The following is a 27,466-nucleotide window of genomic DNA, read 5'->3' as shown; positions in this document are numbered from 1 at the left end:
CTAAGACACTCTATTGAGAACACGTAGGAGGATGTGGAGGTCCTTTTTGGAGCTGCACTCTTTCAAGTCTTTGCTGAAGGATTTGTCTTTCAACTATGGCTTGAATTCATTAGTCTTTCTTTTCTTCCTCCTCTAACACAAAAAACACTCACTTATATTGAGGTGTGTTTCCTTTTGATTTCCAAGTGAGATTGTTTAGACCTAAGATGATATCTTTTTGGTCATCATTAAATCCTATGTTGGGTTGTAAAATTGAGATTATGTCTTTATGTGGCAACACCATTTGTATTCATGCTAGACAATTTTCATAAATGCAACTATATGATTCCTAAAATGAGAAAGCTATTGATATAAATTATGCTAATGTCCATTATACCCATGGAAAAAGTTATGGATTATTAGTGGTAGATATCAAAGATTATTTTTACCCAAGATAAAGTTGAGACTGATTGCAAGATAACAAATGTTAATACACTATGCAAGACTTATGGGCAAGGGTGTTTACTTATGAGGATTGATTGATAGGGGGTCTAAATTTCTCAATGGTTCTCTCACTTGATGTTAAAACCAAATCCTTAGATGATTATTTGGGATGCACCTAAATTGAAGACAAAATTGTGGACTCTTATGAACAGGCAACCTATAGGAGGTTAATTATTGTAAAAGACTCTATTGATCATAATTTTTTTTATTAGAGATATAATAGGTCTTGAGGGGACTAGAAACACCATACAATAGGTTTAGGAGGGACCTAAAACCCTCTAGAATTAACAAGCATCCAAAACCCATAAGCAAAACACTGTAAAAACATACAAACATAGACTAACAATACATGAACTAAATCCAAACATTTGCAAGGCGAAAAAGAATAAGAAAGGCCACCACAAAGCCTAGGAAATGAACTAATAAATGTCAATGCAAGAAGTTCTAATGGTTTTATTAACGATCTCTTAGCCTACATCAAGTACCAAGGGTTTTTCTAGGTACCCATAACCTAAACATTAGGTTTTAGCAAGGATCCCAAAACCATAACAACCAAAGTAATGAAGAAAATCATTAAGGAATGATCTGGAACTAGGGGGTTTTGATACGCTCTCTAAACCTTCATATTGGGTTTTGAATTGGCCTTTAAACCATTAATTTGAAACCAACAAAGGCTCTCCTTTTGAAAGACAACCCCCCTCCAATGCTACTCCTATCCACCTCAATAAGAAAAGGACCCACCTCAATAGGAACTAAAGAGAAATGGACCACCAACTAAACAAGCCAAGGAAAGTTTAACCTCACCACTTCTATAGATAATAAATCAAAAAAACACTAGTCTATTGGAATATTGGGTTTTAGAAAGGCTCCCAAAACATTTAAAAGGTAACAAGGCACAAACTAGTCATACACCAAGCCTGCAAACTCCACTAGAGTCTCCAATTCCATAGGAGAAAAGTGATAGAGAAATAGAAGCATGGTGATGAAATTAGTAAGTCAACCAACCACAAGAAACATGGCAACAAAATCCCCCAAAAAAATCGATCCAACTTCACCCATCCAACCACTCTCCACCTCAATAGAAGAGTCATCCACCTCAATAGGAATAGCCAAGAGGGAAATAAGAGGGAAAGATAACAAAACCCTAACCATTCTCATCAACAGGCTCTCCATAAAATACAAGGAAAATAAGATGAGAGAAAGAGAAGCAATAGAAGTAGACATGAAAAAAATGGAACTAGAGAAGCATAGGTTCCATAGAACAAGAAAAAAACAAACCCTCTTAGAGATAGGAGCACCCACAAGGTGACCAAAAAGGATCCAAGCCCCAAAGAAGAAGCTAAGGAAGGCACAAACTAAAGGGAAATAAACATATCCGTCAATAAAGCCAAGCAAAAGCACCAACCCCTGAAGAAAAGAATCCCCTAGCATGAGAGAAGAACATAGAGACAACCACCCGAAGTTGATCCAAATGCTGCAACTTACAAATTCACTCTAGAAATAGAGGATCCAAGGAAGAGAAGTTCCTAGAACCCAAGAAGCCAAAGAAAGGAATAGCCTACCCAAGGGCATCCTCCAAACAATGAAACAAAGGCAGACGGGGTGCAAGAACTCTCGCACATCCCACTTGTCATCCAACCAATCACTAAAAGCATAGAAAATCCACCAACATGGTAAACCACAACATGCACCACATGCCAACAAAGAAATTCATAACACCATGCCAATTGGTGAATATTTTGTATCAAACATTTCAAAAATGGTGAATATTGAGGAAACACAATAGACATAGCTTCAAGTAACTCATCATGAGGGAACCGTTTTTAATTTTTAAGGTAACATAAGAGGTGGTTTTCTTCATACTAGTAGTCACGTAATCAACAATATTGGTCAAATATTCCCTTGTGACACTTACTTCTTTCTTCTTAGAGAACTTTCTTGGTTCCATGATCATGGTAAGGAGGTGCATTAGTATCTCAAATCCACGTACACTGACACATAACTCTTTGTTTGCATGAGGAGAAGACCTACTGAAGTTAGGATTGTCTCTATATCACATAACCTATGAAGTGGGTCAAAAGATTTGTCTACTATGTGGTGATGTTCGCACATTACTCCTATCAATAATTGATATTATGAATAAAATCAATGTACTAGACCATGCAAGGAGCTCCATCTTGTATCGACATCCTTAAGAAGCTTGTTCCCATTGGTTATTCCATCAGAAAAATTTTGAAATTCCATAAACCATTTGGGACTTTGACAAAAGTATGAGTAGAGATCTCTAATTAAATCTTCAACATTAGTTACTATAGGATACTTGCTCACAATTTTAAAAGATAGATTTATTATATGGCCATTAAAAGAATGGCATTAATGTAGGATGAACAAGAAGTTCATAGCTCTATGCAAAGACCATTCTTATGACCTTGTTTACTGAAGCTCCATCCACTCCTAGACATACCAAATTTTTTGCAATTTTCAAGTCATCCATACCTCCATATTCAATTAAAGAATTCTTAACTAGTTGAAATAGAGTTTCCACTATCACACTCTTCTTCAATTTAGAAACACATAGTAGATGAGGTTGGTGGACATGATTATTTATGGTATAAACATGCATACATACCCAAGACATATTATCTATTGTCGTAACTTCATCCAAAGATAATGCAATAAAGTTTGACTCTCTAATTATTTCCTTTATATCTTGTTTTTCAACCTAAAAAAGATAACTTGCCCATTCCCAACCACAATTTACTGACTAATGACTGTTAGGAAAGTTAGGAATGCCCAAAAAGTATAATAAAGTACTAATTTATGGGTAGTCTATCATAGGACAACCTCTGGTCAAAATATGAAAAACAACACTTAATGAACACTTTTTCCCAGTTGTGCTACTACCATTGCCTTTCCAAAATTAGCTTCAAGAGAACCTCAAGATTCAACAATCTTTTCCTATCTTTTCAAATGCGCATCTTATTCTAAGGAACACTTAACATGCTAACATTTCTCCTTTGTTTTACATCTTATCACTAATTTTTCAAGTCCATATATGATTTTATTTTTGTTAAATTTGTTGATATACTTTTCAATGGTGTCAAGCATAAAATACAACATCTTCTCCTTTTTATATTTCCTACACACTTGCATTGTATTGGAGGATCACCTTTGTTTGGATTTTCCACTGGTTCAATGAATGGATACTTTGACACCTAATCAATTTAAAAATGCCTCACCATATCCCTACTAGATAGATCTGATACCGAGAGTAAACTGAGAGGGGGGGGGGGTGAATCAATTTACTATCAGAAATCAGAACTATTTCATATAAAAACCTTTGAACCGGAACACAAAGAAACCAACAAAATGAAAGATAAAACATGAAAGCATAGTACACACAACACAAATATTTTGGCATGGAAAACTCAGTAAAGGGAAAAACCATGGTGGGAAACCCTACCCACAATCAGATAATACTTTTACAATAGTTATGAAATAATTACAATGGTGATTGCACTTGCAATCAGGCCAACCACCTAGAGCTCATTGCTCAACACAAAAGGAAGTCTCACTGACTTACAAAAACATCAAACTACAATCCAAAAAGAATGAACTGTGAAAGTAGCATCTTCTAATGCTTGATATAGTTCTAGTTAAGTACAAATGTTTGCCTTTTGATAAAAAACTCTCCCCAAACCTTCATTGAATGATATAAGCTTGTTTGCACATAAACTAATCTCTAATAATGTAAACATAACCATCCCATCACCATTCCGTGAATAAGTCACCTATAAATACAGATCATCAATCTTATTAACAAGGTTGGCTAAACCCATAAACCCATAAAATTACATCACAAGATACCACCAGACCAATATTATGATTTACATTACATAGCATGGACCTAATTTAACTAAGAAAACAATTCCATCCGCCAGAAATTTTGATAAGACCAAAATTCAACACGCTTCACCAACTGGTATAAACCCTTAGTGAAATAATAGAAAGTTTAACTAGATCCAAATAGGAATATTATAACAAACAGTTAGGACACAATCAAGAGGCACCTTCAGCACAATAGAAACCATTCCCATAAGCTGGACCAAAATCGTCTGACCAAATCAACAAATATCGCTTCCCGGTAAAGCTAACCGGTACCAAGAAATACCAACCAAGAACCAAAGTGATAGAAAACAAAGCACCAAATCATCAACCAATAGAATATGATAAGCATATAACCATCCAGAGAAAGCATACATAACCGATTCTATAGATCTAATCATACCGAATTAGAATCATAGCCAAAACCAAGATGATCACCAAAACTACCCGGGATAGGTCCAACTAGGATATAGTGTTGACATCAATGATAACACTTAACGAAATCCAACATATTGCCAACAATCTCCTCCATTGGCATTGTTGCCAACATTGAATGTGAAAAACATCCAAGTGCCAAGGAATACCAACAATCTCCAAAAGACCCATCTGAAATATATATGCCCCCCTAAGATTAATATTTTTTCACATGAACACCATCTCTCCCCCTTTGACATCAATGAAAAAGGATGAATACCAAACAAAAAATACTGAACCAAACAGCTGAGTACTCCCCTTGAGTAGTAACATTTTCTCATCAACCCAGATCAGAAAAATGTGCCTGATAAGCTCACCGAATTGATGCATTACTGCATCTCTAAGTCTCTTACAGAGGGTTGGTGACCCCCAATTGATCTCTAAGATATTCAAAAGTATCTTTAGGAAATGGTTTAGTTATAATATATGCAATTTGGTCCTTAGTAGGCACATAAACCAATCTGACTTCTTTTGCTTCAACCTTTTCTGTCAAGAATTTATACCTTATAGAAATATGTTTTGATTTGGAATGAAATACTGGACTCTTTTACATATCAATAGCAGCAATATTATCATCGTAAATAATAATAGGCTCATCATAACTTACCCTTATATCTTCAACATTTGTTTCATCCATAAAATCTGAGTACAGTTGGTAGTAGTAACTACATATTCCGCTTCAGCAATAGACAATGAAGTGCATGATTGTTTCTTGCTAAGCCATGAAACCAACTTATTTCCAAGAAATGATGCAGTGCCAATAGTGCTCTTCTGGTCATCAACATCTCCTACCCAATTAGAATCTATATAGGCACATAATCTAAAGTCATCATTCTTTGGATACCATAACCCAAAGTCTGTTGTACTTGCCAAATATCTGAATATTCTCTTGATAGTAATATCACTTTTTTCTCTAGTATATGACTAAAATCTAGAACCAATACAAACAACATTCATTATATTAGTCTAGTCTGAGTTAGGTACAACAATCCACCAATCATTGATTTGTATCTGCTTGGATTCACTTTAGGGGATTCTTCATCCTTTGACAATTTGCAACTGGTTATCATAGGAGTATCGATAGGTTAAGAATTCTCAAGTCCAAATTTCTTAAGTAACTACTTCACATACTTATTTTGACAAATGAAAATACCTTTATCAGTCTAAGTAATCTGCAAACCTACGAAAAACTTCATCTCACCAATCATAGACATATCATCAGCAAATTTCATGCATAGAATATCTTCTCCTCCAAAAATAATATCATCCACAAAGACTCCAATAATCAATATTTCATCATGCTCAATTTTGTAATACAAGTTACTATCAACATTACCTTTACTAAAACTAAGCTTTGAAATATATTTGTCTAATCTAGCATACCATTCTCTAGGGGCCTGTTTTAGTCCATACAAAGGTTTCTTCAGTCTGCAAACCATGTCCTTGACTTCTGATAAAGAAAATCCATCAGGTTTCTCAATGTAGAATTCCTCCTCAAGATCTCCATTCATAAATTCATGTTTGACATCCATCTGATATAATTTGTATTTCTTGTGTGCAACATAAGCAAGAAAAAGTCTTACTGCTTCAATTCTTGCAACTAGGGAATAGGTCTCTCCATAATCAACTCCTTCTTCTTGTGAATAAGCTTTGCAAACTAATCTAGCCTCGTTCCTCACAACCCAACCTTCCTCATTTAATTTATTCCTGAAAGCCCATTTAATTCCAATAATATTCTTGTCTTTAGGTCTAGGAACTAATTCCCATGTCTTATTCTTTTCTATCTAGTCTAATTCTTCTTCCATTGCTTTTATCCAATTTTCATCCTTACTAGCTTCAATAAAAGATTTCAGTTCAATTTGAGAAATTAAACATACCTCTTCAATAGCTAATCTTCTTCTAGTCATCACACCTTTCCTTTTGTCTCCAATGATCTGATCTTTAGAATGATTTAGTTTCACATACCTGGGAGTCTTTGAATTTTCTAAATTTTTTACTCTTTATGCTATTCATTTGTTACTATTGAATTTTCTCATGTTACCAGAGTCACTGGTTCACTATTCTGAACTAATTCTTGCATTACCAGTTTAGGTCTGATAAATTCATCTTTTGGTCCATAGTCATATGATATGGTCTAATTATTGTCATGCTCATCCACATTGACATTTATGCTTTGAATTATCCTATTCAATCTTTTGTTATAACATCTATATGCTTTTCTCTTAGTGGAATATCTTAAAAATATTCCTTCATCACTTCTAGGATCAAACTTTCCTATTGCATCATCTCTTCTAGTGTAGCATTTACTTCCAAACATTCTGAAATATCTGATAGTAGGAGTATGACCAAACCATAATTCATAAGGAGTCTTAGCGGTATCACCTTTAATGTGTACTCTATTGAAAGTGTATACATTTGTATTGACAGCATCCCTCCAATAGAGATTAGACAATTTATCTTCAGTCATCATAGTTCTTGCAACATCCAATATGGTTATGTTCTTTATTTCCACCAATCCATTTTGTTGTGGATTCCTAGGTGCAGAAAGTTGTCTTCTAATTCTATTCCTCTGACAAAAGTAGTTGAACTCATCAGATGTAAACTCACCACCTTGATCTGATCTCAAGCAGTTTATCTTCAGTCTTCTCTCAGTCTCAACCATAGCTTTGAAGATTTTGAATTTCTCAAGAGTTTCTGATTTTTCTTTCAAAAATGCTACCCACATCATTCTAGAATAATCATCAAAAAGTAACATAAATTATCTATCACCTTGAATTCTTTTAGTCCTTTCCGGTCCACATAGATTAGTATGAATAAGATAAATAATTTCAATAGATTTATCATGTATACTTCTAAAATAAGTTCTAGCTTGCTTACCCCTTTGACATTCTCTACATACCAGATTATGAGATTTAACAATCTTGGGAAAATCTCTAACAACCTATGTTAAACTAATCTTCACTATGTAATCAAAATTTACATGACACGTCCTTTTATGTCATAAACAGCTTTCATCAATGTAAATAATTAGGCAATCCTTCTCACTGGAGTTCAAATGAAAGATGTTTCCTTTGGTCTGAGTTTCGGAAGCAATCTCCATTCCAGATCTATTGATGATCTTACATTTTCCATCCTTGAATTGCAAATGAAATCCTCTATCCACCAACTGACCTACACTTAAAAGATTATGCTTTAAGCCTTCTACATAGTAAACATTTCCAGTATTAGTCTTACCATCCAATGATATTGTTCCTTTTCCTTTGATCCTACTTGCTTTGTTGTCTCCAAATCTGACTAATCTGCAATCAAATTCTTGCAGTGTTAGACATTTTCTCTTGTCACCAATCATGTGATGTGACCATCTACTATCTATGACCCATTCATCCTTTTCCTTAATTTTAGCAACCAAAGCCTTCTCCTTAGTATGAGTTGCTTCAATGACAGGTTTCATAGAATCATCGTTGATAGCAATAAAAACATAGTCTTTACCAGAGCATCCATTGCTAGATCCACTCATAGGTTCATCATCATCATCATTAGTAACACCAAAATCATCATCACCAACATGATAGCATGATTTATCCTTATTCCTTCTAAATCTAGGTCTTCTCTGATATTTTGGATTAGGCTTATAACTCCTTACAAATATTTCATGATTCCTAGCAGCTCTTTCAGGACATATAGAAGTAAAATGACCAATCTTATTGTATGAAAAATAATTAAAAGGGACTTTTCCTTCATACTTACTTCCAGCTGGTCCTTTAGGAATTCTTCTAGCAATCAGGACTTCTAGCTCTTCAAGTTATTTTTCTTCTCTCTTAATGTGCTCCAAATCTTTAGCATACATCTCCTTCCAATCTATCTTCTACTTACCCAAGGCAGATGCTTTAAATGCAGTCTCAGTTTTAGTAGAACTCTGATCTCCAAGCTCTTCAAGTTGAAAAGTAGTCAATTTTATAAGCAATGTATCTCTGGTAATAGGGGTACTTGACATTGTCTAGAGTTCATTGATTACAGTAGCCTTCATCTTGTAAGACACAAGAAGAACTCTCAAAACCTTTTTCACAATCTCATCCTCACTGACTGATCCGCTACAACATTTGATACCCATGACAATCTCATTCACTCTATCCATGAAAGAACTAATCTTCTCATCTTCTTCCATCTTCAAAGTTTCATATCTTACCTAGAAACCTTCAAATTTTGCAATCTTTACTGCTTGGTCACCTTCATAAAGAGTTTCAAGCTTCAACCAAATCATCTTTACATTCTCCAATTCTGACATTCAATAATTCATCATCAAATAAGGCGCTTAACAATGCTTCTTTTTCTCTAAATCTAGGACTCTTTTTCTGATAGGGATGGAATGTAGAACTTGATGCTAATGCTATCAGATCTCCTCAAGTGGTTAAGCTTCTGCAAAGAGAACCTTGCTCTAATACCAATTGTTAGAAAGATCTGATACCGGGAGTAAATTGAGAGGGGGGTGAATCAATTTACTATCAAAAATCAAAACTATTGCATATCAAAACCTTTGAACTGGAGCACAAAGAAAAAAGCACAATGAAAGATAAAATATGAAATCATAGTATACACAACACCAATATTTTGACGTGAAAACCCTAGTAAAGGGAAATACCATGGTGGGAAACCCTACCCACAATCAGATAATAATTCTGTAGTAGTATATGAAATAATTACAATGGGGATTGCACTTGCAATCAAGCCAACCGCCTAGAGCTCACTGCTCAACACAATAGGAAGTCTCGCTGACTTACAAAAACATCAAACTACAATTCAGAAAGAATGAACTGTGAAAGTAGCAACTACTAATGCTTGATACAGTTCTGGTTAAGCACAGATGTTTGCCCTGTAATACAAAACTCTCCCCAAACCTTCATTGAATGATTTAACCTTGTCCACACATAAACTACTCTTTGATAATTTAGACATAACCATCCCATCACCATTCCATGAATAAGTCACCTATAAATACAAATCATCAACCTTATTGACAAGGTCGGCTAAGCCCTAAACCCTTAAACCCATTATTACAAATATTACATCAGACGATACCACCAGACCAATATTATGATTTACATTACATAGCATGGACCTAATTTAAGTAACCAAACAATTCCATCTGCTGAAAATTCTGCTCAAACCAAAATTCAACACACTTCACCAACCGGTAGAATCCCTCAGTGAAACAACAGAAAGTTTAACCGGATCCAAATAGGACCATCATAATAGCATGCCAACCAAAGTAATGCCACCAAATAGTTAGGACATGATCAAGAAGCACCTTCATCACAATAGAAATCATTCCCATAAACTGGACCAAAATCATCTGACCAAATCAACAAATATAGCTTACCGATAAAGCTAACCAATACCATGAAATTCCCTTTCGGGAACAAAAGTGATAGCAATCGGAGCACCAAATCATGAACCAATAGAATATGGCAATCATATAACCATCTAGAGAAAGTATCCAAAACCTATTCTAGAGATCTAATCATACTGGATCAGAATCATAGCCAAAATCAAGATGATCACCAAGACTAACCAAGATAGCCTCCAACCGGGATATAGTGTTGACATCAATGACAACACTTAACCAAATCCAACATATTGACAACAATCCCACTTCCAACCCATTTTCTTTTTGGATTTGCTTTTCCCCTTTCATGCATCATCATCAACTATGGCATTGTCAACTAGGTCAATTATCACATTCCGGCTACCCTAGGTATCTACCAGATCTTCTTCTTCATTGTCATCTGAGATATTGCATTCACCACTTTCTTCAATATTTGGTGTAATTTGTGAATGTGGTATTCGTGATGATGTACCTTCATGATTATGTTTTTTACCACAAGCATTGCTAAAGTACAAATTTAATATTCTACATTTTTCTGACCTCTCTTGGCCTTCACCACATTCAACAATCTTTCCCTTCTTCTTGTTTGACATCTCAATCGAAATAAATCCTACAAAAAAATATCTACTTGTTTAAGAAGAAATAATAGACTAAATAATTCATTGCCCCTAGGTCCTAGAAACGATCTAGATGTCTAAGGTCTCCCTACTCAATATCAATGATCTAAAAATTGCAAATAGATTGAGATGAATAATATTATAACACTTTAAAGAAATGATTATTTATGTTTAGTTTCTCAAAGAGTAGCACAAAGCACTAGTAGACGGAAATGCATCAATGGTTGTTCCTGTTTGTAACTTGGCTATTGATCCAAATTGAGAGCTCCAAACCAACTAAATTGTGTAAAAATAAATTTGATCTTTCATACAATCTTATACCAATCCATATGTGGTGAATCTTGCAAGAATTTGAAATGGTATACAAAAAATTTGGTGAATCCCACTTAATTCTAACACGTCTTATGGAAACATAGGGCGAATGGAACGTCAACAAAACATATACGTTGTAATTTACTAGGCTATTATTGACTGTCCATTGGGATGGACTTATAATAGAATTGGTGAAATCAATCCTCCCACAACATTGAATGATTAATGGCATTGGCAAATATTGGGGAGAATTAAGAAACTCTTTCAAAAATGTCAGATGAATTGGGTATTCATGCAAATTGAACTATTGATTGCTATTGATGAATTATGCTAGTGCATTAAGGTACACTCCAAAAATTCAGGAAAAATATTAAATACACTGTTGTGAACACATAGACTCTATTGGTGAAATATTTAAATTGTTACAAATGATTAATGAAAATGAAGGAAAATTAAAATGCATTTGACAAAAATTTAATAAAGTGGGGCAATCCAGCCACCTCGATCAGCCCAACTTATTCACCATTTTTGAAATGTTTAATACAAAATATTCGCCAATTGGTGAGTGATCACAAAATTTTAGAGTATTTTGGACCCAATATATGACATCAGGAGTTATCTATACAAGTGCTAGTTTATCTAGTCAAATGCAAATTTGGACTAGAACAAATGTGAAATAGGAAACTGACAAGTGTGAAATCTGATCTCAACAAATGTGAAATGATGACTAGATAGATGTAGAATGATGATTGAACAAATGTGAAATGGTCTCAAGGCAAATGCAAAAGGGATTGTGGACAAATGCAAAATTTTGTGTTCCCTATGGAGTTTAAAAATGTTTAATTTATTTCTAGGAATTTCAATCAAATTATGATAATCAGACAATCATAAGATAATAAAGATAGTATAGCCTTGGACTTTTGTTACTCAAAAAATCATATTTATGCATCAAAGGGCCTATGTTGACGCAAATTAGGATTGACTCTACTATTTTAATACATCGAAGTTTTTGCAAACACTCAAAATACAAGGATGTGGCCTACACAAGGTACAAAGAAAACCATCCAGCAGGGCCCCCGTAACAAAATACCTCAAACAAAATGGACATGTAGACAGCAAGTGGAATTCACTCCCATCCACCACATAGGTACACCTTTTCTTGTAACTGGGGGATTCTTATCTCATTTGGAGGGGTACATGATGGGTATCTTCAGGGTACAATCCACACTCTCTGAATCACCAAATGTAGGGATTTTTGGCCTCTAAGAATAATGGTTTCTAGTCATAATTCGGGGTCACTAGTACCTTTCATATGACAAGGAAACCATACTATGGATATGAAAGCCCTTTTTAGGTTGATAGGAACCACATAAGTTAATACCAGCTAGCCTATGACTTTCATTGCACTCATTTTAATATTACGGACAAGATTAAATTATCACTTACGTCATTCCCCCTCACTTGCATAATGCTGCAAAGGGGAAACATAGGTAACTTGGAAATTTGCAAAATAGAAGGAGAAATCACTAAATCACCTATTTTTGCTTGGATGGGGAGATGCCTTTACATTCAAAAGAGGGAGAAAATCCACTAGATTTGGTCACTAACTAGATTAGGACTGAATATTAAGTAGATCGATCAAGATAAAATGTTTTTGACCCTCTTTTATAAGTTGACTAGTTGAATTAAGACTAAGTGATAGAAATGAAGACAAATATGAGAAAACAATGAGTTGTAAATTTGGGATTTTGTCATGCACCTAGATTTGAGAACTATGAGATGATTTGAAACTTCTCTGCAAAACCTGCCAAAAGTAACAGGGACTGTGTGTAGGGACTAGGATGCCCCCTCTTGGTCCTTTGAGATTTATGATCACCAAAAATGGTTTTTTCGTCTCATAATCTGAAGCTTGTCCTCAGAGTTACATCTATGCACCTATTTTTGTATAGATAAAAGGAAAGGGAAATATGTTGGGGATAGGGGCTTATTTTTAGGTCAAACCTCAGTTTTGGAATTAACCAAGTGGTTGAAATACTATAATTGAAAATGAATGAAAGGAGAAATCCTCCTCTTTGAGGGGATGTTGAATCGACTGAAAATGAAATGCTTATACCTCCTTGTGAAGTTTTCCTTTCCTCCACATGGAATTAGGAATTCATGAATTAGGATGATGATCTCCTCTTCAATGCTAGAAATCTTGACTCTATTGCTACTCCAAAGATTGAAGACTGAAAATTCTGAATTTATCTTGAATACTTGAATGAATGAATACTTGAATGCTTTAACATTTGATCTCTTGAATGCTCAATGTTTTCTCATGAATTTCATCTAATGATAAAATAAGAGGAATAATCCCCTTATATACTTGCCCAATAGGAAAATGAATTAATTTTTTTACATGAGCCGACATGGAGGGGGTTTTTCCCACTCAAATTTGAGATAGGTCGGGGGGCCCAAAAAGAGCCCCAATTAGGGAGGATGAGGGCACTAGGCCCTGGTCTTGGACTATTTCAGGGAAGGATCAAGGTGGAAATGAGGTGCATCTTTGGGATAGATGGTGCTTATGACATGTATGAGAATAATCAAGTCTTCGATCAGGCTAAGGGGTGTAAATACTAAGGTGAAGACCCAAATGTGATAAAAAATTGCAAGGGGTGCAATTTTAGGATGCTACATTTAGCCCCCACTTTAGTGGGAGTATGAACTTACACAAATACTCATGGTAAAGTACAATGAGTTTAGATTGAAACACTTTAACCACATCAAAGAGGTAAGATAGACCAAACCCCCAATGGACTTTAGGATCTTACGACTTCAATGATAAGGTAAAAGGGAAGATCATGAGAGAGAAAGAGAGAACCATGACTACAACTAGTAAGGTTCCCATATTATGAGTCATGAAAAGAAAAATAACCAAAAAATTAAAAACCAAAGACAAATTTTTCTAGGTAACCTTAAGTATCAAGAGAGAGAATCATGAGTGGAGTGTATGCCCGCACATTAAAGTGATTGCATATGCCTTTTTGGGAGCAATTTTTGTAAGATAGGATACACCCAAAAAGGCAAGCACATTATCACAATAATTTAGCCCCTAGGAGAGGACAAATCAAAGGATAATGAACACAAAACACAAAGCATGGGTGGCTTCACTTAATTTTGGGGTCAATATGCTTTTTATTGTAACTTATGTATATTATGTATATATGAGTACATATAATTATCCGCAACTCCCAAAGAAAGGAAATCACCATGGAAGAAGGGAACACATGTGTCTTTTGAGTCAACACGGAAGAGACCAAAAGAGATGTCAATGCTTTGCATCATCCTCAAGTAGACAACACTAGGGACAAAAAATATAAGAATAGGGAAACACATGGAAGAAGGATCACAAACAAGTAAGAGCAGAGAGAGAAAGAGAATCTATGGTGCTAATGAAGCTAATCAATCATGTTATTCTCCCCCCAATCTTGTTGATCATTTTTTTGAGAAGGTGGACAACATGCAAGAGGAGCCACATCAACTAAATTATATGGAGCTATCACAAGTTCCAAACAAGGACATTGTCATCATCTACATATTCATATTCATCACCATAAATATTAAGATCAACATTTTCATAATTAACAACACTTTCACCCATTTATTCCTAAAGATTAATAAAAATAGGATCTCTAATAAGAATAGAACTTGAACCCTCATTTGTCTTAAAAAAATTTCATCTTGGAGAACTAGGTTGAACATCTTGTTTAGGATAAAATGGAATCATGTCAAAAGTTGGTGTTTTAGGAGAAGAAATGGTTTGAGAAGCAACTTCATGAGCTCTAGCACGACGTCTCTATCAATGTTCTCTCGCACAATGGTTTCATATAGTTTTGGCTGAAAGTTGAGGAGGTTTAGGTTCATCAAGTATAGGCTTCTTTTCTTCTTTTAGGGAAGGATGAATAGGCTAAGGTCTTTTAGGTTGGACAATAGGAGAGGTTGGTCGCTTCTCTTTGTAAGATGAAGGAGGAGGAACCACATCGTATAAAGGAGGAATGGGAAGGAGACTGGGCCCATCATGAGGAGGAGGAGTAATTATAACCTTAGCTTGAAACTTGGGAGGAGGAGTATTTATATTCTTGGGAGGAAGAGTGGACTCATCCATAGGAGAAGGAATAGATTCCTTTTTGGGAAGAAGATTATTTCTTTCCTTAGGAGGAAGAATAACCTTATCCTCAAGAGGAGGCATATGATCATCAAGAGGAATTCTAAGTGTTGTATTTCTAGGTTTACTCAAGGATAAAATCATCTCATTTTTCCAATTTTGATATGATTTAACGAGAGAATCACTTTTGGGTTGAGGAGGCTAGAATTTTTTGGACCAAAAGTAATCAGGACAAACATCTCCATGCCTCACTATAGGTCGATACATGCTATGATTAATAGTTATGATTTTATCATTATGAGGAAATTTCAAACAATTTTATGAATAGTAGAAGTGATCACTTTCATGGAAGAGAGCCAAGGATGTCCCAACTTCACACGAAATTGATCGGATGTAGGAATGATAGAAAATTTAACATCTAAACATTTAGTGTTGACATCAACAGGAAGTGTGATAGAATCAATAGCAGGATAAGAGAAGCCATCAAAAACTCTAACTACCACATCAATATTATCATATATCACTTGATACAATTGCAAACTATAAAGAAATTCTTTAGTTATCACATTAACCATACAAGCAGAATCAATAAGTACTCTTCTAGAAGGTATACCTTTGATTTTTCACTTATGTATAATGGGCCATCAGGTGCTTTAATGTTCTCACTAAGATCAAATGTGATGCACAAGTCTTTAGGAAGTTCTTGTTGATCTACAAGGTTCACCACATTATCATTGGGAGAGAAAATAAGATGATCAGTCTCAATCACATTAATGAAATGGGATGGTAAAGTATCGGTGAAAATTTCAAGGTTTTGATTAGGAGGGGGTACAAATTTGTTTCCTTTATCATTCACACCTGCAATAGATATAGTATTGTTATCAATTAAATCTTGAATCTTACTTCTCAATCAAAAACACTTTTCAGTGTCATGATTAGGTCGACAATGATATTGAAAAAAGGATTTAGCATCAACGTAACGTGAAGTTATCTTAGATGGATCAATTGCTTTGATAAGGGAAATTTTAACACATCCCTTTGTAATAACTAAGACATAATGCTATGCAAATATTTATTCAAAGGTGTAAGTTATTTTTCTCTCTTAAAGTATTTAGACAAAGGACGCACACCTGTAGTGGTTGCTAATTGAATGTTGTTGTTGTTGTCATTGAATTTGATGAATCCTTTGTTTGGTTTGAACTCCACAAATGGTTGTTAGGCACTATCACCCTTATCACTCGGAGCCACGAAAGGATATTTCTCCAATTGACCCACAGTTAGTTGATATTTGTGAAGTACTATGCACAATTGTGGAAATGAAGTAAACTTGGTTAAGAGAAGTTTATCCCTAATTTCTTTTTGCAAATCAGTAATAAAAATTCTTTCGATATCTTGATCAGGTGCATGAAAAGAAATCTAAGAATACAAATGCTTATATCTAAAAATAAAATGTTGGACATAATGGATCACTGAGCGTGGGGTGAACTAGTGATTTAAACACTTTTTATTCAACAGGGAGATACTAGTAATATATAAAACACACTGAGTGCTAACTGATAGCTCAAACAATGCAAACAAGGTCTGTGAAAGGACTTGCTAAAACATTAACTTAACATGTGCACAAGAATGCATCACACAACACCAGATATACAAGGAAAACAAAATGTGGGAAAAACCTCGGTGAGAATAGCTACTGGAGATCTTCTGCTCCAATCCAACCTCACAAAGAATCTCTGATTACAATATTTAGGGCACCAACCCAAGGAGTACCAACCTTTGATTTATGAGCACCAACCCATACACAATTTATAGGCTACAACCTAAAGAAGCTACAACCCCTACACTAAGCTCCAAATTAGGGAAAACAATATAAAACTCAGTTATACAAATGAAATCACTGTTGCAAATGAAATCTTTGCAACCTTACAATATTCTGCTCTGTCGGTTCTAACCTTACCGATCTGTATTCTCTCTACCCAGTGCAACTTTGCTTTGCTGATAACTTTTCCAAGTCCCCTATCACAATGTCTTCCTCCTTCAACTCACACTTGATCACTCTTTATTAGGTAAAGATTTTGTTGGCTTGTCACCTTTGTGTTCTACGCTCACTCCACCGATTTGTTCCTTACACCGGTTTATCCTACTTCTCCTTACTGTTCTATTCTATACTCATAATCACTTCACGTGTTTTTCTCTTCGGCTCTTAGACAACGATTTCACACTTGCCTTCACTCTATAGCAGCAACAATCATAGTCTCTAGTCATCATATTTAAACTTGAGCTTTCCTCCCAAGAATCAATCCAAACTAAGGGCAGTTAGGGTTTCCTTCACCCAACCAAATATGCATTAGATCCAATCCAATCTATCTTGGATCGATCAGTTGTACTTGAGGAATGTATTTGTATGCATTTTACATTATCCAATGCATATTTGCTAAAGATAGCAATCCTGACCATGATCCTTGGCCTTGAAATTTGTTAACTTATTTATGACCCAGCTGTTTCCTTCTCGAGGTCCTCTTGCAGTCTGATTTCTTTTCTTTGATCCAAGCGCCAACAACTCCCTGATCTTTTTCTATCACTCTTTCTTCCTCAAGCCACATCAATCTGTTATCATCCCATGATTTGTGGTTGTTTCATTAATGTTGACTAGCTATTTCAAAAACCATATTGAAGGAAACTTCACTGACCTTTGCATGCTTGCCACCTTAGCTCCACATGGCATCACATCGGTCATACACTCAGCTCACCAACACAAGGTTGGTTTACACTTGAACTTTCACCAAACACATACTGGCACAAGCCTTTATTGGTGACACCTTCTCCTCCTACTAACCGGTAGTGCACACTACAATACTAGCACATCTTTCCCTCTGATGGTTTGTGATCATTTTAACATTCTTCCTCTTCATCATAAACATGAAGCCATCCTCCAAACTGGTTTATGCTCTATCGGTTATCACTCAACATGCTAACACATGCATGCATCTCACCTCATACTGGTGAAGTCACTGATAGTCTCAATAACTATTTGTCTTCTACCATACCGGTTGACAAGCCTTCATGTTAATCTTCCTTATGCCAGTTCAATCTTCTTCATACTAGTTTGACATACTTCTACTGATAGCCTGTAATACTAGTTGACATCAATGACAACTCAATTCCAACATAAAATCAGTCACATTTTCTTTAACACCTTGTTTACAATGCATCAAATCAGTCAAAGTAATTTTAGGACCAATTTTATTTTGAAATTGTTGAATAAAATCATTAGCCAATTGTTGAAAAGAGGTAATAGAATAAGGTGGCAAAGAACAATATAATTGCAAAGCCTTATCCCTTAATGTTCTAGTAAACAATTTCGCTAACAATATTTGGTCATGAGCAAATTCAGTACACAAAGTTTGGAATATTTTTAAATGAGTTAATGGATCACCTTTTCCATTACAAAATTCCAATTGAGGGACTTCTACATGTTTGGGAGTGATAGCTCCAACAATTTCATTGGATAATGGGCTCATTGCATCAAATGTGGGCACATTATACTTAGAGTGATTCATAGAAGCTATTTGTCATTGTAAGGAGGACATTTCTTGATCTAGACTATTGATGGTAGATTCAGTAGAAAGACTGAAATTAGACAAGTTGGATTGAGAAGGATGAATAACATTGTTGAATGAAGGAAGAGAATAAGGAGGTGGGACACTATGGTAGGTAGGTATTGGAGAAGATTGGGTAACAAATGTAAGACTCATAGGAGGAGAAATTAAAGAAGAGGGATTTCCCCCATGACTAACATTTATAGGTGGTGTAGGTGATTGGGTAATAAGGGGAACACTCATAGTAGGAGGAATGAAAGAAGAGGGATTTCCCCCATGACTAACACTTGTAGGTATGGCATTTTGTATAGAGGTAGCCATGATGTTTGATGTGAAGGTGGGTACACTAGTCATAGGAGTGGTCAAAGGAATGGAATGATTGACTTGACTAGGAGGTTGTGTAAAATGTAGGGCTTTAGCACAACTCTTCATGGGAATAATATTAGAATCAACTATATGAGAAATACCCCACAAGATATCAACACTATGTTTATCACTAAATCATTCTTTTTAATCCTTAAATCAATAGGAGAGATTCACTTTTCAAGTATTCTTGACTCATCCATTGTTCAAGATTGTTAGATTGATCATCCATCTTCACCAATTGGTCAACAAATACCCTAGTTAGTGATTCTTCCTCATCATGAGAATTATCAAGAGGATACATGGGGATATCTATAGGATTGGAAGAACCACCAATATCCTCATTGAAAAAGCTAGCCAAATTAGGCCCCATTTGCTCGGTAATTAAACCTTGGGTAGCCTTAATTCTACAACTCCTTACGGGGATATTATAGGTAGGACTAATAGTAGTAAAAATTATGCACTAAGGGAGATAAATTAGAAATTTGAATTTAAAATTGTGAAATGTTGAAAAAATCAATTTTAATTTTAAAAATTAGGGTGAATGTAGTTAAACACTTAATTTTAAATTGAAAATGTTGAAATTTAGATTTTCTTTCAACCTTAGGGTGACCTAAAATCAATAAAATCTCACAAATCTCTAGAATTGAATAGTAAAATATAGTCAAAATAGGCTCCCAAAATTTGGGGAGAAAAAGTCGGGACCACGTAGCTAGCTACTTGGTTCGACCAACTTTTTACCAAATTTTTAGGGAAGCAAGATATTGTGATTTTAATGCGAATTCTAGAAGGATATGGAAATTGGAGATGTCTAGATGTGCAAAACCAAGCCTTGAAGGTCAAAATAGGACACACTTAGGATGTGCAATAAGATGATTAATTGAATGAATGAAACAAAAAATGGCACACTTAAGGTTAAGGGCGAAATTTTATGATGTTTATAAGGACAAAATAAAACTTTAGATTTAACAAAATTGATTAAATGCTTAAAGAAAAATTGGAAATTGCACAAGATTAATTTAAATTTAAAAAATTAGGGTTTGTTACATAAACCGCTTAATTTTAAAAATTAAAAATTAAAAATTTGAATGTTGTAATGTAGGGATGTGAATTTTGAAATCAAAGCAAGAACTCAAATCTGAAAATTAATTCAAGATCCACACAATCCACAAGTTCAATTTTAAAATTAAAAACTAGGGTTTTTCATTTAACCACTAAATTTATGAAATTTTGTTGAAAATTGAGCACGTAAATAAAAAATTGAAATGTAAAGTTGAAGAGTTCTCAGATCTGAAACAATTAATCCAATTTAGACAAATAAGAAGTGATAGTCCTGAAAATGACTGTGCAAAAATATTCATGCCTTAGTCAAAATATTGGTCATTCTGGATTAATTTTGCCCTATATTCTATGTCACAAGGTTTAGGGTTTATGAATTTCTGATTAAGTCTAGTTAAAAAAAAAACCCTAAGCTTTTTATATTCCTTCATTACCTTTTTTCACTTAAGCCAAGGGTCAGTTACCATTGGCGGGGCCATTGTATTTCGTAGGCATTAAGTTGTTTTCAACCGACCCCTTTATATTTTCCTAAGTTTGCATGTAAAATCTCCCTGTGGTTGATCCCCCTTTAATATTTATGCCAGTGCCTGTTAAATTTTTTCCTAAGTCTAAAGTTTTAATATTTCGATCGACGACTAAAGGTAGGGTAGATTTGACGGCTTGCACTACCCCACGATCGAAGGTGCAAGGAAGATAAGGACTGCGACATCATGAGATGATGCCACATGTCCTGAGTGGGCAGGGTAAGTCACCAGTTTGACCTTTCAAACATTTGATGTTACCAGTTCCCAGGGGGTAAAGTTTGAGTTACTAAGGGCTTTCTTATCTGCACGTGCTTGAATGGATGGAGATGTTTTAATTTCGACAAAAAAATTTCTCGACTGTTAAGCGTCTTAAGAAGGCAGTCATAATGGCAGTGAGATAAAGCTCAAATAGATCCAACAACCCTCGTAACCCTGTGATCAAGAGATGCAAGGGGATTATGGACCACAACATCACGAGATGATGTCACATGTCCAAGATAGGCCGAGATAAGCCGGAAGGTGGGGGCCGCTGACCAAGGTGAGGTGGTGGTGAGTTGGAGGTGTCGCGTCATACCTTTGATGGGTCCACTTTTCATGTTTGACGGTCAATGTCAAATTGACTAGTATGGATCGTGCGATGCACCAACATGGAGGAAGATTGAGGGCTGAGATTTAAAATTCATTTCAAAACAAACTGGCATTGTTTCTTCGCATGCGCGAGTAGGTAATGGTGGACAACATCTGATCGGCTAACAGAAGAATAATGAAAGAGATAAATATTCTTATTTTAAATTACCAAAGGCATTTTGAGCATGAGCAGAGACTGTTTTGAAAACCAACAGAGATTGTTCGAGCTCTCACAACAGAATTAGGGTTTTTGGTGCGATTGAAGCATCTGGTAGGCAATTTTGTATTCTTGTAACGGTTGTTTCCTTAGGGAGTGAACCTAGTGTGTCATGAGCAATAGTAAGGTGGGCTCGTATTGGTTTTTCATCAACAGCAACACCAAGGATGGTAAAATGCATGAAGTATCAAAGAAGCCGTTGTAGATATTTGGATGCAGTTAGAATATTTTGTAGTAGAGGAATATTTTGTAACAAAATCAAGTGTGTCTGGTCATCCTAATGACAAGTGTTTTCTTTGGCCCATAGCTTGTTTGCTCCCTTCTTTCAATAAAAGGGACTTCAAGGCCATGAGACAGGGGTTCAAATTTTGGTTCCTTTAGGGTTCCTATAGTAGGTTTTAGGTGGAATGAGCAAAGTTTAGAGTCTTTTGCGGAGAAAAATAGAATGTGTCTTGTTTCACATCTTATGGAGGTTTTGAATGACTAAATTGTATATTGTTTCATGGCAGATATAGCATTTGAATAAATGAATAGAATTCAGGCTTATTTCTCTCCAATATATGATTCTACTATCTTTTGAATGAAGTAAACCAAAGGTTTATTTAATCCATTGCATTGTTGTGATGTATGTGATTTTTGTTTATGCTTTGATCTAAGGGGTCAACTAACTGCTTGAACAAAATTACAAAGTGGTAGGGCTTATGTAGGTATTTTGATAAGTAGTTTGGGCTTGGGTTATAGTTAAGGTGTATTGTAAGGCAATATATTCTTAGATCAGTATGCTATCAAATTATTTTTACTGTAATTCACCTTACATTTCATGAATTTGACTCCTAAATGGAATAGGGCACAATTCATTAGCTTGTCTTAGTCTTTAGAATCAGTTTTATGCTCCATTCATTTATTCTTTCTATTAAATTGTTGATTATCACAATACCTTTCAATTCATGTTTGTTATTGTGTGTTCTACCCATCTCATGCTCCAATTAGGTTGAGGATAACTAAAGGATTTTCCATAATTGAGCATTCTCCCTATTGTTGAGCCTGTATATGAGATTATCAACTTTGTTTTAGTGAACTTTTGCATATGGTGCAGAGATCATAAAACTCACTAAGGGATCACCCTCCTAGGTTTTGCAGAGCCCAAAGTGTACAAGGATTTGTCTGAATCCTTGTCAGTTGGTCCAAGTTCTTGATGATTTTAATAGTTGGATTTGGCTTCTCCATAGATATTTGAAGAATCAACTTGGTTTTTTCATCTTACAGTGTAAACCTATTTGGTAACCAGCAAAATGGCGACTCTGTTGGGGATAAGTGTCCAAAATCTCTGGGTAAAAAAGATTGGCTCAATATATAGTCTAGATTATCCCATTCTATCTCGTAGAGTCAAGAGCTTCTTAAGTTTGTCCCTTGTCAGTTGAGTCATTTCTCATGAATGTTGCTTGAAAATTTGTTGTTATGCATCTTTCAATGTGAGTTCTATCTACATTTGTCTATTTTTCATGAATATTTCAATACCTCACAAGTTGTGAGTGGCGAATCTAAGATCTCTACACTAGTGTGCATTATTTGAAGAACATTTGAAGAAGAACCAAATAATTTTTAGAAGAGATGAAGCAGATTTGAGCTTTTGTGATGAAGTACCCTGACAAGTTGAGGATGGAATCCATATGATGCCATATGATGAGAAGGAGGTGTTGCAGTGCTGGTTTTTGAACAAATTTGACCTGTGAAGAAATTCTAGTTGTTCAAATGTTTGTCCTCTACAAAGAGGTGGCGACTATACCCAAGAACCTAATGAAGATATGGAGGTAGCTCCAGATCTACCAATATTTCCAACTAGAAAGCTGATTTGCAGCCACTACAACATTTCTAGGTATTTTGACTTTCATGAGTCAAATGCATTTCCATGAAAGTCATTTGTAGAAAATATTTCCCTACCCAGTATTGCAGCACTAAGTAAAAGGGAAAGTGTTAGTTTTTTAGATTTGCATGCTTCTTAGTTTCATTTTTCAGTTATATGCTTATATTAGGAGAAGTATGCAATGTTTGTAATAAGTTCATTCAAAAGACTTAAGTCGAATATTTCAATCTTATTTATGCATGGCTTTTACTTAAGACCCTATTGAAAAAGAGAATCAAGAGATGTGTAACTATAAAGTTTGAATGAGAAGCTTGTAAAGACAAGCAAGATGTATGGTCATAATGTTGTCCCTGGCATAATGAGTGATCAACAGCTTGAGGAAGGTCAGCCTAGAAGGGTTTTCATCCCTAAGTAGTACAAACCTTTGAATTTCAGCAACATTGAAGGGTACCCACATCCCTTCCCCATTGGATCGAGTGCCTTTATTTCATGCACAAGAATCTGATTCAATGCTCCACCATGCCAAGCTATTCAGAGAATTTGTTGAAGATTATCAGCTTTGCAATGAAGATATAGTCATGAAGTTTTTTGTGAGATCATTAAAAGATGGTGCAAAGGTCTGGTATGAATGTTTATCAGCATAAAGTGTGTCTTCATGAGATTTCTTGAGGAGGTTTCTTTTTGGAGAGATACAACTATGATATAGTTAGTCATGAGCAGCCTCCTAGTCCTTAGAGTTTTCCAACATGTGAGGATATGATGTGTGCACAAGAGAAACATGTGTCAAGTGTTCAATGCACATCTCAAAGCATGTGTATTCTTGTTGTCCCAGCCTATACTTTTCAGCAGTATGAGCAAGTTTATCAGCCCCAAATAGCACAAGAACAAAGCTTCTCTATGGAGGACCCAATGGTGTATGTCAGTGCTCAGCTGGACATAAAAACACAAGTAGGTGAGAAACCTTATGTGTTGCTATTAAGATTTTTGAAGGCATTACAAAGTATTCCTATGAGTTATATGCTTCAAGATTCTGAGTGGGTAGACTTATTTTGCAAGTCTATGAACCTGATGTTGTTCATTGGCCAAAGAGAACAAAACTAGATAATATATTTGGTTGCATGGATTGATATATTTGAAGATGTCAAATCTAAGATGCAACTAGATGGTGAAAGTTTGCATGTTGATAATGACAAGGTTGATCGAGAGTGTGATGATATTACACAAGTTAATAATGATGCTCCCTATGTTGTTGAAGATTAGTCACATTATCAACATGAAGAAGACAAGGTGTGTGAGTAGTAGATGGTTGAAGAGAATGAACCTAAAAATGAATATCATGGTAGCCTAAATGAAGATGGAAATAAACATCTACAAGGTCAACATTTTTTTCTGGATGATGACTTTGATTTTGAGAAGGTTGTTGGAGATGCAATCTCCCATAACATGATAAATACATGATCTCTTGAATCTAGTGGGTTTTGAGTTGGGGAGGATAGTAGTATGGGACATGTAAGTGAGAAAGATGAGACATGTTCTATCAATAGTGAAGGAATCTCAGATTTGCTAGCAGCAGAGTACCTGCTCAATATACATACGGAAAAAATGAAGACATTTTGCACCCTACTAATGTGATTTTTTACAATGAGGTTGTCTCTCATGATGCATCAAGAACTACATCTACTGAAAAATTTCTTCCCATGTTTGAACTAGCTGATATGCAAGAGGATACATAGCTTGAATGCTTGGAATTATTTGATTTAAACTTTGACATTTGTGCTGATAATGAGGATTTACATGCTAATTAAAACTCAATTGTTTCTTTTAGTAATATGTGTGTGGATGCTAATTATGGCACTCTCTATGAGAATGCTAGTGCACATAAAGGGGAAGTGGCACTTGGTGCCTATGATCAAAGTGGTGATAGGCTAGGAGGATGTGATATTCCAACATGCACCCATGTTGCTGATATGAATGACATCAAATGGGACTCAGAGCTAGAGGCTGAAATCTTTTTTCAACTTGATGATTTACAGATGCATGAGAGGATCAGTTGTGATCCTTTTCTTTCTCTTGATGATAGTTTTCTTATTATGGACAATGGGAGGGTGGATTCTTTTGAGAGTTCCTCCTTCGATGAGCAAACTAATGATTTGAATGAAACCTATATTCTCAATTGTGTGCCAGATCATCAATCTTTGTTTTCTCAACTGAGTGATATTTTTTAAAGAGTGTGACATTGGTTTCAGTCAGGATATATGTTGTGTTTAGTACAATACATATATGTCACATAGTGATCAGTATTTTCAATCAGTGCATAGGTTTCAGAAGTTCAACAGTGAGTGCGATGATAATTTTAAGCATGGTAGCTAGATAAAAAATGCTAGCATGTTTGACCAATGGTATTCCAGCTATGTTATCAGATTGGTTTCAGTGCAGTCAAAGGAAAACCATGTTTATGATAGAGGAAAGCATTGCTTGACCTTTTCAATGGCCTTGGGCCATCACATGTGGTTTGACCTTCAGGCCACAAGAAACTTGGAGTAGAGTAAATCTTTTGACTCTATGCCCAAATGGAATAGTTATCATGATACTCTTGAATTGCATGTTCATGGAAAATTATTGAAGCCCTACTTTTCTTAAAGTATCTCTTTTCCATGAATATTAGATTAGGTCTTGTGCATAGGTAGTGTAGTTTCCTTTCTGTTTGAGTTGCCTTGTCCAGGTAACTTCATTTTGGTCTTCTCTGCAATGGTCTGCTCCACATGATATTTTGGATTCTTGCATCATTTTTGAGTAATGAACATCCCCAACCAGAGCCTCTAATAGACCTGACAATGATTGTGCAAAAATCTTCATCCCTTAGTCAAAATATTGGTCATTCTAGATTAATTTTTCCCTTTGTTCTATTTCAAAAGGTCTAGGGTTTAGGGTGTTGGCATTTTGAGTTTGTTGGCATTTTGCATAGAGATTGCATTAATGATATGTTGTCATTGATATCAATTGAACTGGTAAATGGTATTCATGTTATTACTGATATTGTTGTTTTTGATATTGGCTAGTAACCAGTATGTAAAGTTTGTGAGTTTAGCCAGTGAACTGGTGTAAAAGGGTTAAACCTTTCTATGTAATGTAACTAGTAGACCCTATCAATTGTTAAACCCTAACTGATTAAGTTTGTTGGTTTATTATCTGATGGGGGGTAATGATGGAGACACGTGTGATCATTGTATGAGGATAAATTCAAATTGGTTTGGCACATTTGCTTATTGTCTAGGGAAGGAGCAAAGTGGATTGCATTTAATGCACAACGTGTGATGAGTTACAAAGTCCAATGGAGCGGTGATCATGGAGCGGTTGGAATTGTCTTGAAGAATGTGAAGAGATTGTCATGATTTCTAACGGTCAAGATTGAGTTGACTTGTTTGTAATCTCAATGATGAGAATTAGGTTTTTGTTGTGTTACCGACCTAATTGATTTGTATTTAAGGTCGATGAAGTTGTTTGTAAAGTTTGTTGGCAAGATTTGTAGAAAACCTATTGAGTGTGTAGTTGCCCAACCGGTGAATGGATCTGCACTTTGAGTGAAGGCAGATTGAAGCTTAGAAGGATCTAATCAAGCAAATATAGTGCTACTTAGACAGATCAAGAAAACCTATTGTTTTCTAACAATTACAGCAGAAGTAAAATCCCTTAACCAGGTAAGCTCTAACAAGCTTGGTTACTCATTAAATCCTCTAACAAGGTGGTCCATTAGCTTGGATTCTTAAATCCTCTAGCGAGGTTACTCCTAAAAGGGTATTGTGCTTCTAACAAGGCATATTTGTAAATCCCTTAACTAGGTGATTCCTAACTGGAATTAGTTCTAATAGGACTTATTGTAAAGCTCTAATAGGGAGAACTTTAAAAGAGTTCAAA

The sequence above is a fragment of the Cryptomeria japonica genome, chromosome 4, assembly GCF_030272615.1.
Source record: "Cryptomeria japonica chromosome 4, Sugi_1.0, whole genome shotgun sequence".
Lineage (NCBI taxonomy): Eukaryota > Viridiplantae > Streptophyta > Pinopsida > Cupressales > Cupressaceae > Cryptomeria > Cryptomeria japonica.
Note: the sequence above shows the minus strand (reverse complement) of the source record.